Source organism: Chrysochloris asiatica, unplaced genomic scaffold (assembly GCF_000296735.1).
Source record: "Chrysochloris asiatica unplaced genomic scaffold, ChrAsi1.0 scaffold00038, whole genome shotgun sequence".
In the NCBI taxonomy this organism is placed as follows: domain Eukaryota; kingdom Metazoa; phylum Chordata; class Mammalia; order Afrosoricida; family Chrysochloridae; genus Chrysochloris; species Chrysochloris asiatica.
Genome location: NW_006408556.1, coordinates 5320042 through 5321961, shown reverse-complemented (window position 1 = coordinate 5321961; position 1920 = coordinate 5320042).

The following is a 1920-nucleotide window of genomic DNA, read 5'->3' as shown; positions in this document are numbered from 1 at the left end:
ATTAGTCCACAAACTAGCTTCAGAGGTAGAGGAGGGGACCCTTGAAGGAGGTTAGGGTAGATGTTGAATGAGTCCAATCCCCTCCTTACATTAAGATTTTTTTTTTTCTTTTAAGTTTTTATTGTGAGGTTTACGTGGGAGAACATCAGTTTACACTCATCCTATCACATTTTGTTTCATTGCAATGATTACAATCTCCTCCATGCATCATCAAATAACCCCAAAGGGTACAGCACACAGGCCCGCTCCCCCACCCAGCCTCCAGCACACAGCCCTTCTCCTTCCCTGAGTCCAGTGTTCCCAGCCGCTCCAGCTGTCCACGTCATCGTCTCTGTCTTCATCCCTGACATCTCTGCCTCTCTGGGTAGGGTCCTGCTCTCTGTTCTTCTTGCTTGATGGTCTCAGAGACCTCCGCTCCTGGGCTTAAAAATCAATTACTCTCCTCTTTTGTCAAAAAACATCTACTTCTAGATTTCCTAGTCTCACAGTCAGACCTGATGGCATTTATTCACATTGTACCACAAGAGTCTTACTCCATTTCCTTTCACCAGCCCCGTCCCAACGGATCGGAAATCATTCAGTGGTGATTCTACCTTCGCCTGCCCTGTCTGGAACTAGGCTCCCTCTTGAAATCTTGTAAGCCAGTCACTTCTTGCCTTTATAGGTGCCCCATTTTGGGTAGCCAGTATCTATGTTGCCCATTCCTGTCAACCCTGTGTACCGAGAGTATGGGAGTGATCCTTGCTGTAAAGATTTGTTCCGTTTTTTGAGCTGCTACATCCATAAGTATAGGTAAAGTTCATCAAATTGTAGCAGGTTACTCTTTTTGCCCCCCTCTTCTTTCTTCTAGTAGAGTTCTGATCATCCAGCCATCGAAGCCAGGTCAAGTGGGTATTATCTGCAAATATGGGTGTTCTTTTCTTGTGTATCTCCCCTCACTTCATATCAGCTGGACGTTTCACTCTCCACTCTAGTCCTCTGTGGTCATATCACTGCCTCTGGGCCCAGGAGTCCCTAGGTCTTGCTGTACTGCTGGCCATCCAGGTCTCCACCTGGGTTCATGGGGGTCTATTGAATGTGGTCAGGCTTAGCTCGCAACTTCATTATTGTTTTTTCCCCCTCTTCCCTTATCGGTGACCAATGTGGTCACCAGCCAGACCACCTGCCTGCTCATGTATTTCCCTTGAGTCTCAGTCTTGGAAGGGGGTTTGCTCTGAGGGGTCCTGACCACTTGTCTTGATGGCTCCTGGGAGAACAGCTTACTTGTTCTTGTAGTAATTAATCAGACTGCCTAATTATCGTTTTGGATTTTTCCTGCTGGTCTTTCTTTCACGAAGTATCTTCTGTTCTTGTAGCAGCTCCAGGTTGGTCTACTCGTCCTTTCCAGTGGAAATTTCCTACCTCAGTCGGGTTCTGGATTCTACCTATGGTCTTGTGCAGTGTAAAGGCTCCATAGGAAGCCTCTTTCACTGGACAACTTCTAGCCCCTTTTAAGGTATTCCAATCAGTTGTAGGCTGAAGATGGACTTATAAGCTTTCTGTAGTGGTGATTCTGGCTATTCCTTTCTCCCCACCTCAAGTATCTATTTTAAAATGGTAGGAAAGGGAAACCAAGATTCAAAACACAGCCAAGCATCTTAACACAATTCCCCTATTTTACACCTTCAAACCATGCCTCCCTCAATCCCTGTATCCCCAAGCCCTGTTGTTCCAAGGTTGTGCATACATCATCATTTACCTCTGTCCCACTTAGCCCATGTGAACCTGCCTAACTGTTTTCCCATCAGCTTTGTTCTTCCATTCCCATCCCCTTTCTTGTGTATTCCACCCCCTCCACCCCCCACAAGGATTCTAACATTTATTTTGGATCAATATTTACTTGAGATCAATAACAGATAATCTCTTTTTATATTTCTCTGT